This window comes from Myxocyprinus asiaticus, chromosome 2, assembly GCF_019703515.2.
Source record: "Myxocyprinus asiaticus isolate MX2 ecotype Aquarium Trade chromosome 2, UBuf_Myxa_2, whole genome shotgun sequence".
In the NCBI taxonomy this organism is placed as follows: domain Eukaryota; kingdom Metazoa; phylum Chordata; class Actinopteri; order Cypriniformes; family Catostomidae; genus Myxocyprinus; species Myxocyprinus asiaticus.
Window position 1 is genome coordinate 4,225,862 of NC_059345.1, and position 17,186 is coordinate 4,243,047.

General features: G+C 38.0%; 1 pseudogene; it reads right to left on the reverse strand.

Moving 5' to 3' along the window:
* Positions 1-17,186, reverse strand: part of LOC127455036 (M-protein, striated muscle-like) — an 86,003-nt pseudogene that overhangs the window by 3,509 nt on the left and 65,308 nt on the right.

Sequence of the window (17,186 nt, forward strand, 5' to 3'; positions counted from 1 at the left end):
CAGTACCATTAAAGTGAAGCGTTAAGCTAGTGTGTTTTTTTTGTTGTTGTTGTAATTACATACTCACTTCTCTCAGCAATGGCTGCAGCCCTGAGGGAATGAAATCAAGAGATATTAACTTTAGTTATTCGACCACACCAGTGAAAAGTATTTACAAAAATCAGTCTGTTTCAGCTTAAAGGTACTTACTTGAGTCTTTGAAACTCAGCATATGCATCATCAAATGCTGGAAAGACAAAAGTTCGATTTACGTTAGCATTAGCATTGAGCATTATCTCTTAGATTTGAGAAATTCATCCAAGATGGGAAATAGAGTCAAGGTAAATGTTTATTATAAATACATTTCATTCATTTCTGAAAAGTATCAATAAAGCAGTTAATTTAATAACGACAATTACTGTTTTTTATGCTTATTAGTATATTGCGTTGTTAGCTTAGCAACATGCTAACACAAGTCAAGTCATTTTTATTTTATAGTGCTTTTCAGATCGGTCTATAATCAGCCAACTCTCCAGGATCAAGCTGTGGTTTCTTGATGAGCAGTTTAATAATTGCTAACTTAAATTTTATTGGGACATGCCTTAAGGATAATGAGGAGTTAATAATATTAATAAAAGGTTCTGAGATTACAGCAAACACCTCTTTTAATAGCTTGGTCGGTACTGAATCTTACATACATGTTGTTGATTTTGATGTTTTGATAAGATTCTTTAGCTCTGCCTGTCCTATATCATCAATATCGACAATAAAAAATTGTCAACAAAAATGTTCGTTGTCGAATAGACGTTTGATGTCATTTAACGTAACATGAGATCACATTAAACTCTAATGATGACACGTGAGAGCAGCACTGCAGCTCACGTCTGACTGAGGAGAGGAAGAAAACACAGCTTACAGTCCAAATGCACTCCAAACTTTCCAAACAGCTTCAGGTGATGTAGATCGCAAAATATGAGGAAATTATAATGCAAAAATACCAAATAAGTAAATACAGAAGCACTCTCATTGTGGAATAAGAGGAGCTGGAGCTGCCGCTCCGCTGAAGCAAAACTTGCACATCGAGCGTCTTTAAAGGAAACATCCCGCCGTTACATCTTTAATGCAGTTATATTTAATGCATTATAGCTTTATTAAAGTTTGAATAATAAGGAAACTGGCATTTTTCTATGCGGTCAGCACCTCTTCTATGAGTTGCACAAAGTGTCCTAATCTAAGGGAGAGAGATTGAAACTGCACCTGGCTCATGCACACTCTGTCGCGGGGACACTCGTCCCTCGAGCGTGCTGCAGCTAGATTATAACGTGATGGCTCGCGACTTATTGAATCATAATATATGTGTCACTGTGCATTTCTTATCATGAAGAAAATTGGCAATACACAGCTTTATTAATAAAAGAGATTTAAAGATGGATTAAAAAAGATGCATTCACCTGAGAAGCAGCATATAAGATATTTAGACTTGCTTTTAGAGGATACATCTTGAATCTTTACTGCACTCGCAAAAGTATAACCAAGTGAAAAAAATACACTAATATATAAAATACACTTATATTTAAGATACATTCTCTTAGGGCCTGGGTAGCTCAGCGAGTATTGATGCTGACTACCATCCCTGGAGTCGTGAGTTCGAATCCAGGGTGTGCTGAGTGACTCCAGCCAGGTCTCCTAAGCAACCAAATTGGCCCGGTTGCTAGGGAGGGTACAGTCACATGGGGTAACCTCCTCGTGGTCACAATTAGGGGTTCTCGCTCTCAATGGGGCGTGTGGTAAGTTGTGCATGGATCGCAGAGAGTAGCATGAATCTCCACATGCTGTAAGTCTCCGTGGTGTCATGCACAGCGAGCCACGAGATAAGATGTGCGTATTGACAGTCTCAGAAGCAGAGGCAACTGAGACATGTCCTCCACCACCCGGATTGAGGTGAGTAACCACGCCACCACGGGGACCTACTAAGTAGTGGGAATTGGGCATTCCACATTAGGAGAAAAGGGGATAAAAAAACAAAAAGATACATTCTCTTAAAGCAAGTCTAAATATCTTATATGTTCCTTCTCAAGTAAATGTATCTTGTTTTAAGGATTTTTAGACAATTTTAAATGGAAAACAAGACAAAAACACGATAACAATAGGATTTTTTGCAGTGATTTTTTTTTCACTGAATAAAACTTAATAAAAAGTATTTTTTCCTTTAATTCAGTGAATGTCATTTAGAGGTACTTTTAAAAGATGATTTTGTCCTCTTTATTGTTAGTAAGCACGTTTAATACAACCTTTTAAGTCGGGGCACAAGCTGAATAGTCGGTTAAGAGCTAATGATTAATCGTTGCAATAATCGCCCGAACAGTTGAATAATCATTCTAATAATCGTTAGATTAGTCGATTATCAAAATAATCGTTAGTTGCAGCCCTAATGTAGGAGTGTGCGAGCATGTGTTTCCTCACCTTGTCCGGCCAGTTCCACAGTTCTGCGCAGACCACCTTTACCATCGAAGAACTCGATGGCGTATTTGCCTTTATCTTTCTCGGTGGGCTCAGAAATCTGCAGCCAGAGCTGCTCGCCCACGACACCACTCTTAATGCGTTCGGTAAAGGCGATTGCGGCATCCCTATAAAATAAACACACACACATTTTTAATAAACACTAAAGAGCCGTAAAGTTCCCAGCAGAAGTAGGCAAACACTTCACACACTACACGTTCTTACTTGTGATGCCAGGTGACGTGCAGTTCATCATTGTAGTAGCTGACGAAAGAGTAGAGTCTGATGCCCTCTTCTGTGCTCTGGATCTTCAGAGTCGTCGATGAATTTGCTGGCAAACAGAAAGATGCAACATCTGACTCTCTGTCGTACACTATGTCTAAAGACTATGTCTAAATTTATTTTGCATTGACAAACACAAAACTATACAGTGAAGATAGATTTTTCTGTGGAAATCTTACCAATAACACTGAAGACCTGATTCATCAAGTCTTTGAATCCTGGAAAACAGAAGACAGAAAAAAAAAAAAGAACAATGAAGATCAGCAACTTAAGAAACAGACACTTTACTGTACATAAGGAAGAATTAAGCAATATGCAATACTTTTTCAGTGTACATTGTACATTGCAAATATATTAACAAAGAACTGCACCATCTTTAAATATATAAAAAGTATATTAACATCATGCTTTTACCTATTTTCACAATAAAACTTTTAACACACTTTAAAATAATTTTAATGTAGTATATTTTAAGTTAAATTTGAGTGTAATTTTTAAGTGTACTTATTCATGCTTGGAATTCACTTCATTACTTTGACATTTCTTTCAGAAAGTATTAAAATGGAGCAGTGGCATCTTGGCAGTGCTGGGGCTTGAACCCCCAACCTTCTTTGGGTTACTGATCAGAAGGTTGGGGGTTCAAGCCCCAGTACTGCCAAGATGCCACTGTTGGGCCCTTGAGCAAGGCCCATGACCCTATCTGCTCCAGGGGCACCGTATCATGGCTGACCCTGCACTCTGACCCCAGCTTAGCTGGGATATGTGAAAAAAAAAAAAAGAATTTCACTGTATATGTGCAAATGTATAATGTGTGATAAATAAATAAATAAATAAATAAATAAATAATAACAATTATGACTAATGCGTTGAATTTGGAATTAACCAAAAGTATAATGGAGCATATCGCATAAATAATATATTCATGGTATATTGCTAGTATGTTTGGAAGACACTCATAATACATTTGTAATATACTTATAACACAATTAAAGTAAACTTTAATTTCACTAATCAAGCATGTAATTAGTCCCTACACAGGCGTATACTTAAAGTGTACTAAGTATACTTGAATTTGTTCCACTTTAGCACACAAAAGTACGCTAAATACACTTTATATTGTGCTTTACTACAATTAAATTACAAATAAAATATACTTAGTACAAAATTAGTTGTTCCAAAATAGCAAATTTCAAGTTAACTAATCATTGACACACTTGAAGTATACTGGTCATTAGTCTGTCTGCAAGTACACTGAAGTATGCCAAAATTTAATATACTTAGCATATTTATTTTTCACCAGGGTTCTTCAGCAATGGCAGATTTTTCCACTTGTTTTGACTATAAACAAGGAATTAAAGTAAGAAAATATAATTATATTAAAAAATACATTCTCTGAAAAAATATCTTATGCAGTTTTGCTACTTTGGTCAATTTATCTTGTTTTAAGGATTTTTAGATATTTTTTACAGGAAAACGATATTTAAATTCTCATTAAGAATAAGATTTTAGCAGTACTTCTTTGTCTTAATATCAAAGGTCTTACTAGAGAAAAAATGTTATGCTCCATTGTGTATTTTCTTAATAGAATTTATTATAAAATATATTCGTGCCTGGTAACAGATGCATGTAAAGCAATAAATAGCATATTAGCTTAGCATAAAGCTAAATGTTCACATGAAGTTCACAAGGTTAACTATTTTTGCTGCTCCAAACTTCAAAACCCCACAGAGTGTACACAATAACATCCTTTTCTGATCGTGTGTGGATTCTGTTCATAGAATGAGGCAGATAATATATCATTTGTAACTTTTTATACAATGTTAATGGCTACATTGATTAGAATTTTTCATAGTAACAGCCTTTATTCTTATGAAAATACCCTAATTGCATAAAAAACATTAATAAGGCATATATTCTGTTATCATGTATTTATTGGATTTATGTTTCATCTATCAAAGCGTTTCTAACTGTTTTTTGTTAAGCTGTAGAAACAGGATGTGGCTACTATATTAAGCTCCCACAGGGAAGTTCCTCAATGACGTCATATCCACCTTTTCACTTACAACATTATGGAAGCCAAACCTGCCAACACTCCTGATTTTACTGGGTTTCTCCCGTTTTTTCACCCACTGTACTCCCGATTTACAATTTCTCCCGATAAACTCACGATTTTCCACATACACACTTTGCTCATGAGAATGTATTAGACCTCCAGGTAGGGTTGCTACCCGTCCCGTAAAACATGGAATTGTCCCATATTTAAATATGAAATAATGCGTCCCGTATTGAATCAATATGGGAAGCGATTTGTCCTGTAAGCTGGTCAGATGGCGTCACGGCAAAATTATTCCAGATTGTTAATTTAACATTGATATAAGTTGAAAATGTTTCATATGGTGGGTAATGGGTCATCTGGAAAGTCAACACATTGTGCTGAAATGTGCCAATACTGTGGAGGGTGTGGTAAGGGACCGTCTGAAAAGTCCACAGATTGTGCTAAATCTGTGGATTTTCTTTTATTGAAAAACAGAACGTTCAATATAAATGTTCAATAAGATGTACAAAATTACACAGGTCCAACAATGTATGAATACTACCACTGAGTCATATTATATTATTGTGGAGGCGAGGGCGTGGTCGAGCGTTCGTCTGGGGAGAGAGGAAGCGGTAAGTGTTTTCACCTGAGATGAATTACTGGTAATCGCTGTTTCATTGTTCGCAGTGAGAGACGGGAGAAATAAAAGGGGCCAGACCTCAGAGTGAGTGAGAGAGAGCCCAGCTGAAGCAACGAGTGTGTTGGCTGCTGCCAGTCCCACTATATATAGCGTTTGAGTGTTTTGTGTGAAGCTTTACCATTACGCAGTCAAGGGAACGTGTTTTTGTGTGAAGAATAAATTTACTTTGGGATGGATTCGCCGTCTCCCGCTTCTTCATTCCTTGAACTTTGTTACAATTATATTATATTTATTATATTATATTATATTATATTATATTATATTTAATATGCAATAGGCGGGGATGTGTAAAATTTTAAGGATGATTTTCAGAATTCGAAGGATGCAGATTTTGTGCAGGTCTAGTGATAAAGGGAACATAAGGGAACAAATGGGAAAACTGTACTTTTACTTAAATATTAATGTTCATTCATGTACCTTGGTCAGTGAGGTTGAGTGTGGAGGTGTCTTTGCCTCTGTCATCCTTCAGAACCACTTCATATACACCAGCATCCTTCTTCGAGATCTGCCATTCACAAATAAACAAACACAAATCTGATCAGAAGAATTACATCCCTAAACATCTGCAGTATACAAGGCGAAATCTAACACTACAGGAACACACGTCTGAAAAGCCAGGCTTTTCTCCCTGCGCTGGGTGCTGCAGGCCACGACAGACCCACAAAAGCAAAAAAGCACAAAAAAGCAATGACAAACGAAAGCAAGACAAAAGTAGAAACTTAGGTAAGACTGAAAGACATAAAAAAAAAACAATTCTGACAAATCCAGAGAGAAGTGATGAAGATAGAGAGAGTCTCACATACTGAATGAAAAATGCAGGATAGAAAAGAATCAGTCAGCACCAAATTGATGATGAGCAAAACTGATATGTATTGAAGTGTTTCCCACAGATAAAGTAAGAGAAAATCAAGCCAGAAAGAGAAAGGATAAGAGACAGATCATTCCAAGCAGACAGTCCACAAGTGTATTGATTATTGATCCAGACATTGAGCTTCTTCCAGACTGTGTCATTCTGTGCTGCTGCTGGGCCATCAAACTGTAAATCAGATAAACACCTTTATAGACTCATCCAGTGTTCTCTCTCTCTCTCTCTCTCTCTCTCTTACACACACACACACACACTCTCACACACACAATTCATAAAAAATAGACTGTGTCCCAACTTGCATATTATCAGTCCAAAACAGTATGCAAAACTAGAATTACTGCGCTCCAAATCTGAGTACTCTGAATTAGTATGCCAAAGGTGCAAGCTATTTTTTCAACTCAACATGGCAATCACCTTGAGGGGTGAGCACCCATAGGTAGAATAAAACAGCCTTGTTTTAACAGCTAGGCCCCTGATATTACTGGAATCTTAAAGCTGAAGTGTGCAGTTTCTGCGCCACTAGCACCAACGAACAGAATTGCAAAAATAGATGTCGTTTTCAAAACAGCTTTCTAAATACACCCTCAACCTGCTATTTGTCGATCAAACAGATAGTCCCGCCCCCAGACTCACGCCATTGGTTGAGTCAATGTTGTTGTGTCAGACATGACGGACCTGAACTGAACTGTGTTTACAGTTTCCAAGAAAATTAGCCTATGAATGACTTACTTAAAGTTGTCTCTTCATATTAAGCTGGAATAGTGAGAAAGTATTTTACACAGAAAAATGTACACACTTCGGCTTTAAGGTCAAAGTGCACTTCGGTTTTCCACGTGCAGCTACATGTCGCACATAGTGAGCGTGACACAGATTCCGTGTTTATGACTAGTTTTTCTAGACACGTGGACGGTTTTCTTTACAATGATACCAAACACTTGACCCTGCTTGTTTAATTTTTTTGTCGAGTTATAAGCCTTTAATTTTGGGTATGCCACTGAAACAAGAAAAATCGATAAAAACACCATCAGAGTCAAGGCTAGAGCACGTGACTGTGCGCTAAATCAGTGGCAATTTCTTTAAGACTATACGGGAAGCAAGGCTTACCCTAAAATTTCCTAAGAAATGCAGAAATGACAATATACCTGTATGTACAAATAATCTATATAAATTACATATCACTCTTATTCATATCTCTACGTGAATCTGTCCATATATTCATAAGCCAATTGACGACGGCCCATAGAACCCCATTGAAGACACCTATACCATTCAAATCAATGGCGCAAAAGATCGATGTGATTGGATCTGCATCTGATTGCTTCTGATTGGAAATCAGGCTTTCAATCAATGTATTTGTCTCCCACCTGGAAGCCCAGTTCCCTATATGTCACTCACTCAAAGTTATGTTGATGTAGTACACTAGGGGTCACTCTTGGGAGCCCTAAACACCTCTGCTTTTTGAAAAAAGGCCAATGGGAATTGGCGAGTGGAATTTGCATGCCGCTCCTCCAGACATACGGGTATAAAAGGAGCTGGTATGCAACCATCGCGGCAGTAGACCTGAAGGACGCATACTTCTCGGTCTTTCCTCAACACAGACCCTTCCTGCGGTTTGCTTTCAAGAACTGGGCGTACCAGTACAAGGTCCTCCCCTTTGGCCTGTCCTTGTTCCCTCGCATCTTCACGAAGGTCGCAGAGGCAGCCCTTGCCCTGCTAAGGGAAGTGGGCATCCGCATCCTCAATTATCTCGACGACTGGCTAATCCTAGCTCAATCTCAGGGACCTGGTGCTCACGCACCTCAGCCGACTGGGGCTTCCGGTCAACTGGGAAAAGAGCAAGCTCTCCCCGGTTCAGAGCATCTCTTTTTTTGGCTTGGAGTTGGACTCAGTCACGATGACGGTGCACCTCACAAACGAGTACGCACAGTCGGTGCTGAACTGTCTGATGGCGTTCAGACAGAAGACAGCGGTTCCACTGAAACTTTTTCAGAGGCTCCTGCGGCATATGGCATCCTCAGCGGTTGCCACACCGCTCGGGTTGATGCATATGAGACCGCTTCAGCACTGGCTTCAGACTTGAGTCCCGAGATGGGCATGGTGCCGCGGGACACATTGCGTGGTCGTCACACTGATCTGTCTCTGCCTCTTCAGCCCTTGGACTGACCTTGCATTTCTATGGGCAGGGGTTCCCCTAGAGCAGGTCTCCAGGTGCGTTGTGGTTACGACGGATGCTTCCAATATGGGCAGTTGGATCGGTACTTTCCTACCTGCAGGAGAGGCTGGAGGGGCGTCTGTCCCCCTCCACCTTGAAGGTGTATGTAGCCGCCATTTCGGCACATCACGATGCAGTGGATGGTAAGTATTTGGGGAAGCACAACATGATCATCAGGTTTCTGAGAGGTGCTAGGAGGTTGAATCCTTCCTCTTTGGCAGACATCTGCAGAGCAGTGGGCTAGGCAACACCCAACACCTTTTCGAGGTTCTATAATCTCCGGGTTGAGCCGGTTTCATCCCGTGTGTTGTCAGGTACGAGCAGGTAAGTTCCGGGACAGCTGGCCGGGTGTACCACTTGCACATAGTGCCTTTCCCCTCCCACGAGGTGAAGACGTGCACTTTTGACTCCCAGTCGTGTTCACAAGTTGTGATCCCTGGATGACTTTCCTCCTTAGCCCTGCGGCAGACGAGTTTGCGGAGAAACTCGCTGCCGGCCCAGTACATGTGCTAACTAAGCCCTGTACTGGTGTAGGTGCTCCACATGTGCTGGTTCCCCATAGGTGACCCCATGTGATATATCTTCCGCTAAATCGTTTCCCTGTCAGTAAACTGTGTCTTCCTTGGGCAGAGGTTCCTCTGTCCCCAGTCACCATGTTTGTAGAACTCCTCCTCCGTTGGGTAGGACCTACCATGGGACTTCTCCACATGACATACTTCCAACAAGACTCGGTAAGACCATGTGACCTATTTCCACTTGAAATGCACCCCCTCCTCCAAGCAGGGTGTGGTCTCCGTGGTGTCTTCCCCTTGGGAGTGACACCCCCACGATATAGACACTTATGGCCCCCAGCCGGTAAACAAAATTCCACTCTTTTTGGGGAGAAAAAAGAGGAAAAGAGACCACGGCTGGGTTAGCCTGTCCCTATTTGTTGGGCAAATCGACTTGTTCCCAAAGGACCGTTCGATGCTCATAAGAGCATTGGGGGAGGTTACGTGGTGGCCTTGTGCGCTGGCTACAAGGCACACAGCGGTCTGCCCGTCTCGCACCGCCAGTCCACGTAACACAATTCAGCTAGTTGTGGCGTTTTGTATAGGGACCCCTAGTGTCACTACATCGACACAGCGTTGAGTGAGTGACAGATAGGGAACATCCTGGTTACTTTCGTAACCTCCGTTCCCTGATGGAGGGAACGAGACATTGTGTCCCTCTTGCCACAACACTGAAGTACCCGCTGAAATGGCCGGAACCTTGTCTCGGCTCCTCAGCACAAAACCTGAATGAGTGGTTGCATACCAGCTCCTTTTATACCCGTATGTCCGGGGGAGTGGCATGCAAATTCAAAAAGAAGAGGTGTTTAGGGCTCCCAAGAGTGACCCCTAGTGTCACTACATCGACACAACGTCTCGTTCCCTCCATCAGGGAACGGAGGTTACGAAAGTAACCAGGACGTTTCTATATATGATGATTGGTCGAGCTCTTAAATGGGTGAAACGTTTTAATAAATGGCCAATAATTGAAAGTGAGTGTTCAGTAGCTCGGAGATACATGTATAACATATTTATATCAGCTTTCATAATCTGATATTTCGCCTATTTTTTGCAATTTTGAGCTAGGTTAATAATTTGCGTTAAGAAATTTCAAAAAAATCGTGCTTACCCACTTTTCATAAGCTTGCGCCACTGCGCAAGATGATGACATGTGGAAAAAGGAGGTATACCCTAGCCTTTACTGCATACTCAAAAGTATACACTTTCCCATCACCAATGAAGTACATTCTTTCAGTACTTAGTACAATATGCGAACTGGGACATATCCACACACACTGGGACATACACATAGACTGTAATACTGTGACAGACAAGTTCTATTCAGTAGTTTAGATATGAACCGAGCTGAAAAAATCAACTACAGGTAAAGGACATGAATATGGGACTACATTGTATACGTATGTTTCATTTTGACTTATTTTAAAGAGGGAAGGCATGTACAAAACTACAGTTGAAAATGCACATCGGATTTAAATTTTTAAATTAAGTCCATTTTTTTGAGGGATGTTAAAGGAAAAGAAATGTGTCATTAGAATGCACAAATAACAGTCACCCATCAATGGCTCTTGGGCCAATCAAAGAAGACTTCCTGTATCATATGTCCCGCCCCAAACAGGGTGACACATTGATGATTTAAAGGATGACATTGAAAACCATTTGTTTATGATACATGATATAAACATGGAACATGCAGTCAAATACAAGTCAAGTCAACAAGTTACAAATCATAATAATCAACTACGTTAAACTAAAAATATAAAGACCCCATGAAATGGCTTGACGAGAAGAGTTTTCTTTCCTGTGTTGATGACATATTTTCTATCGAAACAGAAGTTAAGGTGGGCGATATCTTAGATCTAGACCCTTTTTAAAAAGAAAACACCAAATAGCTTTTAGTTTATGCTGTTGTGATCTAGACAACTGGATACGCCTCAGAGTACACTAGCATGTTGATGACATCAAAGCTATCAGACATGGACTAAAAGCAACAAAACTGCAATTATTGATTTCATGGGGCTTTAATGACATATTTTGCTGACCATACTTTGTTCTTAAATAAGTGGTTGACCATTTTTTTAGTAACTAAGGAGTAACATCTGGGGAGCAACCATGTCTAAACATCCTTCTCACCTGGGCAATCTCCAAGGTCAACACTCCTTCAGAGAAATCCAGTTTCTCATTGACTTTAATCTCTCGTCCATCTTTATACCACAGGGCCACAGAGTCTTTCTTTATGTTACCAACCTAGAGCAAAGAGTTATACCCATATATGTTCATTATATAGAAACAGACGTGTGCTATTGATGTAGAACTGCAAAGTAATAGAGTTTTTGTTTGTTTCTGTGCATGTTCTCACCTTACACTTCAGTCGTACACAACACTCAGGTGTAACTTCATAGCTAAGATACTCCACAAAGTGTGGACCTGTAGTGAATACACAGCACTGATTCCAACAACAGGTGGTTTATGACAAATAAGGTTCTCCAAGGTGATACAAATTTGAAATTTAGTTTAAAACATGTTTTTAAGAGTGTAATCTTTATGTTCATATTATTTTGAAAAATATTTATAGCATTTAAAAAAAATAAAAAAATGTAAATGTCAAGTGGTGTAACCATCAAGTAAAAGATACTAAAATACTTATCTTGCTCCTTTAATACAAGTGAGTATACACAACTTAATCATTATTTTTTCAACTATTATGCATTTTTGAGTCATGAATATTAAGAGGTTTTCTTTGGGTTACTCCATTTGACCGGAACTAAATGTGCCATTAATAAAAATGTTTAAAACAATCTGATATTTATAAAAAAATAATAATAATAATAATCACACACACTCATGAGGGTCTAAATGGGTCCTGTCTATCATGTTTTTTTTTTGTTGTTTTATGTTTTTATGTCAAATGACAACAGACTGGCTATCTGCATGCTGGTTACATCACCTGACATTGATTTGGTGGACAAAAAGTTTCTAAATATTAATTATATTTTAAAACAAAATTTGGTTTACTGTTTTTTTTTTTAATTTTTCTTTTTTTAAGAAATAAAAGATTATTTCACAACTACTTATGGAAATATAATTTTTCAAGACTTTCAACTTTTCATGAGACTTTATATATATATATATATATATATTTTTTTTTAACGTCTCTGGACGGTTACACCACTTAGACATTTTTGACTTTATGACTGAAAACTTGTTCATCATAGTAGAGGTGTATTCATGTAATTGTTTTGTGTGAATTGCCTTTTAATGTATTTTTGAATAAATTAATTTTGTAAATAAATGAAACAGTAATAAAGTCACGTCATTGACCACCCATTGATGCATCCAGTTTGACCTTTAATTTCCAGTGAACCACAAGTAATATCAACTGTGATTTTTAATATCTCTTGACTTATTATATGATCAGACTTCCAAAAGTCTGATAATTTTATGCAAAAAATAATAATAAAAAAAGATAATTAACTATTTCCAGTGATGACTGAATGTCACTTGCCAAATTAAACATAGAACAGAGAGGTCATGTGAAAACAAAGTAACATGCTACTGTTAGAAACATTTATCATTGCATATTGTTTCACATACTATTTTTAGGCAGAATATACTTGCACAGTATGCAGTACGCTAGTCAGTGTGAACTCTTACCCTGTTTCCTGTGCCATTCTTTCCTCTGGAACTCAGATTCCTTCTGTATCTTCTTAAACACTGAAACAATTGAGATAATATTATTAATACACACTCAGTAAATGACATACATGTACATGTGTGTGGACTTTTAAGTGTACCATCTCCGATTAGCACTAGACTGGAGTGGTTAGTGGCTTTGCCGTCCTGTAGCTGGAAAGAGAAAGTTCCTTCATCCTCTTTGCCCAACGACTCCATGAACATCTCAATAATGCCTGTATTCTTATCAAAGTTCATCTTGTATTTCTACAACACACATAAAACAACTAATTAATGGAGGCGCAAACTTAAAGGTCTGTTTCCAATGAAAGCCAAGTGTAGTACTTCATGTTCGTTGTTATATTGTCCTCACCTCTCCCTGAGAAACCATATTGTCATTGAACACGTATTCCACTTTTCCATTAGCAGAGATCTTTTCAGCCTGCAGCCAGAAGCGAACTCTTCCCTTCTCCAGCAACTCCACGGCCAGCTTGGATTTCAGAGGGATAACTAGATTGAAAAGTTTGTAGACAAGCTTTGAGGTTGGCTTGAAAAAGCCTGGCCTGTAAGTTCAAGTACTTTGAAAAGCTTGAAAGTTTTAAAAGCCTTTCAGTCAGTCAAACAGATTGAAAGGTTGGTTCACCACTAGCGGTGAAGAGCTGTAAACTTTTGGCAAACATTTGCTGCAAATCACAAGCTCATCTGCATGTGAAAATAAATTGCGGCAAATTTGTGGCAAGTTTGTGGATAGTTTAGACTTTTTGTAATGGACTTGTTATTTTCACATACAAGTGAGCTTGTGATTCGCCACCAATTTTTGCCAGAAGCTTGCAGCTCTTCACTGGTAGTGGTGAACCTCCGGCAAACCTTTGGCAACAATGAAGATTTTGCCGCAAGTTTGCAGCAAAACACATTTGCATGTGAAAAAGATCACTGGCGAATTTGCGGCAAGTTTGCAACAAATTTGCCATGAACTCTCGATTTTTGTAAGGGTTAGCATTAGGGATGTGCCCGAAGCCAAATTTATGAATCTGTGCAGCCAATATTTCGAAAGTGTAAACCTTATGAATGAAAATGCACACGGTGTGATTTCAGATCGGATGGGCGTGGTCTCGACTCCGTCTGTGGTCTCTGTTAATTGTTCGCATCTGGAGCTTGTCAAGTGTAACTTTAAGATGTGACATCATATACACGTTCCACTTCTTGAAATGTCTATGTTAATGTATCACATGATTCACACATGATTGTCATGTATTTATTTACAGCTTAAACCTGAGCGTGATGCTAAATTCCTGACCTGAAGTGATTTAATGTCGGAGTTCGTCTATCCGGCTCTTAAAGTTGACCACATTTATATCCACATCAGCGATTAAGAAAATTATCTGGTTAAGACTTTATTCAAAAAATAAAAAATATAAAAAAATACAAAATACAAAAATACAAAAATGTAAATGCTCCATAAAGGTTTCAATTCTTGATAGAGTATTCATCTATTATGAATATTCCTCCTTATGTACATCGAAGAAAATGAAACTCCAAATTTGAAAATGTTAAATGTTCTTGAACTCTGATAAGACGCTATATAAATGTAACATTATTATTAGGGGGCCAAACAGTGAAGCTGCTGGAACCTTATTGTAATTGTACTGATTTTCTTCTATTTCTCCGATTTCATTTCCGTCTATAATTTTTTGAAAAACCTTCTTTTTCAAACTTCTCCTAGACTGTTAGTCTGATCGGCACGGAATTAGGTATACATCATCTACAGATCCCCCTGACAAAAAGTTATCAAAATAATTTTGATACGTCAAATTGTTTCGAAGATATTAACGATCAAATTCCATCGGTTTAATGCAATGTGAGTAATTGATCAATATCTACTCAACGCAAACTCCAAACGTAACCAAACTTGGTACACATAGTCAACAGGATGTTTAGAAGTTTCGTATAGTTCTGCCCCTAGGGGGCGCTACAGCTAAAAAAAACTGTGATAACTTTGCAGCCGTTTGAAGAACAAAGTTCAAATTATATATGCATCTTCTTTGGTTCAAATGCTAACATATTCTTAAAAAATCGATTCGACAAATGAACAAAAATGGCCTCCAACGGCCAATCAAATATCAGCACCTTATATGGCCATGGGTAATGGAAATTACTATACACAAGTAGGGTATCTACACGAAGCCGCATATCAAATTTTGTGACAATCGGCCATATGGTGGTGCTATAATTAGCTAATTTGTGTTTTTGCTAATATCTCTGGAACTGTATAGGCTGCAATAGACATTTGTGAATCCACCAGTGCCCCCAAATCATATGGTCACTTGAATTTTAATTTCCACAAGAAACGCTTTCTCCAATTTCGATTTATTTGAAAAACCAACTTTTTCGAACTCGTCCTAGGCCGTTTGCCCAATTCTCACGAAACTTGGTATACATCATTTACAGACCCTGACAAAAATGGATCAAAAGAATTTTGATACGTCATATCGTTCCGAAGATATAAGCAGTTATGTTTTGGGGCATGGCCTATAATGACTAATTAACCTGTATCATGTGAGCACAATTTTCAAACTTAACAAAACTTTGTACACACATTTTTGATCCTAGGGGGTGCTATAACTTAAGAAAATCCTAAATATGCACTGTGCTCAAAGCAGTTGAATTAACTCCAGAACTGTACAGGATAAAAAAAAATTATTTATGTGAATCCATCAGTGCCTCCAAATCACGTGGTCACCTGAATTTTCATTTCCGCAATAAAATGTTTCTATCATTTTTATATTTTGAAAAACCTACTTTTTCAAACTCGTCCTAGGCTTTTTACCAGATTCACTCAAACTTTCTATACATTTTCTATAGACATTCCTGACAAAAAGTTATCAAAAGAATTTTGATATGGTAAATCGTATTGAAGATATTAGCCAATAGGTTTTTGGGTATGGCCTATTATGACTAATTGACCCATATCTTGTGAGTACATATTTTAAGCAACAAAACTTAGTGTATATGCACAAAAGTACATTCTGAGGTAACATGCAAAATTTCATCAATTTGGCATTTACATTTATGCATTTGGCAGACGCTTTTATCCAAAGTGACTTACAGTGCACTAATTACAGGGACAATCCCCCTGGAGCAACCTGGAGTTAAGTGCCTTGCTCAAGGACACAATGGTGGTGGCTGTGGGAATTACCAGTTATGTGCTTTAGCCCACTTCGCCATCACCATTCCACCTGGCTGGCTGGCATGGCTGTATCATAAGAAATACCTAATTTCTCAACTGTATTTAAGGCCTTCATAGGCATAAAATGCAGTACTGTTTGTCCACCAGAGGGAGCCACAAAACTATAAATCATTCAAAGGGTCTTAAAAGCGTAATTAATTGTAGACTAAGATTGGGTTGCACCAACCAGGATTAATCTTAAATTTAGATTAAATCAAGGTTTATCTGATAATTCTGTAGCACCAAACTTTAAACTTGGTTTAAAAATAATCAGGGTTACATTTAAATCATTGTTTTGATCCTGATTTAAATGTCACAGTAAATCTGAATTGACTTTAATCCTGTTGCTCCAATACTAAACTCTGATTTAAATCTCAGTTATGAATTAACTTTAAACTTGCAGCTGAGTTGGTTTAAATGTTAAAATTTACCTACAATAAAACATGAATGACTTTGTAAGAGAACAGTGAATATGCCGTCAGCCCTCTGAAGGCAGTTAGGGATTGAGTTAGGATTAGGGTTTGAGGTAAGGTTCACACAGGATCTTTCCTGTCAAATCAGATTATTTTTTATCATTTTTCCATACGTGCTTGGCCCCCGGTAATTGCCACTTATGGCTATATTTATTATTATTAAACTAAATAATGGTGTCCTCTCGTAAAAATTCCTGATAGACTTACAGGACTTTTGTTGACTATATTGATTTTATTTTAATGTGTTTTAATGCTTGAGTTTGTATTTATTATTCACTGCAAATGTGTGCTTGACATTTCACATTTTGCTTGACACCTCCTGCCTCCAGAATAATGTTGTTATACATGAACAGATAACAAGAAATTCTGTTTCATGAATATATTAAAATCTGAAATACCAGGAGAAACCACAACATATTCCACAGTTAATGTAGCCTACAAGTTCAGCTTCATCTGGTAAGAAAAATAGAATAAAATATTTTTTTTTAAATAATAATAATTATAATTATTATTATTATTAAGCTATTATTATGAAATGGCATATACAAGGCATGTTTTATTAATACAAACTAAAAATGTAAGAGTTACATTTTGATGCACTTCCGGTTTAAGCCACATACAAATACAGATAATGGCTTCTCTGCACACTCCTAGTTAGCATGTAGCTAAGGGTTGCTAGCATATAGTTAGGT